The sequence below is a fragment of the Triticum dicoccoides genome, chromosome 7B (assembly GCF_002162155.2).
Source record: "Triticum dicoccoides isolate Atlit2015 ecotype Zavitan chromosome 7B, WEW_v2.0, whole genome shotgun sequence".
Lineage (NCBI taxonomy): Eukaryota > Viridiplantae > Streptophyta > Magnoliopsida > Poales > Poaceae > Triticum > Triticum dicoccoides.
In genome coordinates this window covers 573,396,046-573,396,669 of record NC_041393.1, presented here as the reverse complement: position 1 = coordinate 573,396,669, position 624 = coordinate 573,396,046, and positions in this window count along the sequence as shown.

The window sequence follows — 624 nt, the reverse complement described above, 5'->3', positions numbered from 1 at the left end:
AGTCGTACGTCTTCACGGCCCGACCGATCAAGCACCGAAACTACGACACCTCCGAGTTCTTGCACACGTTCAGCTCGATGACGTCCCTCGTACTCCGATCCAGCCGAGTGTCGAGGGAGAGTTCCGTCAGCATGACGGCGTGATGACGATGATGATGTTCTACCGGCGCAGGGCTTCGCCTAAGCACCACTACGATATTATCAAGGAAGACTATGGTGTAGGGGGCACCGCACACGGCTAAGAGATCAATGATCAATTATTGTGTCTATGGGGTGCCCCCCTCCCTCGTATATAAAGGAGTGGAGGAGGGGGCCGGCCAAGGGGGGTCGCACGCCCTAGGGGGGGAGTCCAACTCCCACCGGGAGTAGGACTCCCCCTTTTCCTATTAGGAGAGGGAGAGGGAAGGAAGAGGAAGGAGGGAGGAAGGAAAGGGGGGGGGGGGGGGCGGCCCCCCTCCCAATTCGGATTGGGCTTGGGGGGGGCGCCCCCTCCCTTGCTCCTTTCCCCTCCTTTACACTACGGCCCATTAAGGCCCATATACCTCCCGGGGGGTTGTGATAACCTCCCGGAGCTCCGGTATTGTTCCAATCTCACCCGGAACCTTTCCAGTGTCCAAATATAGTC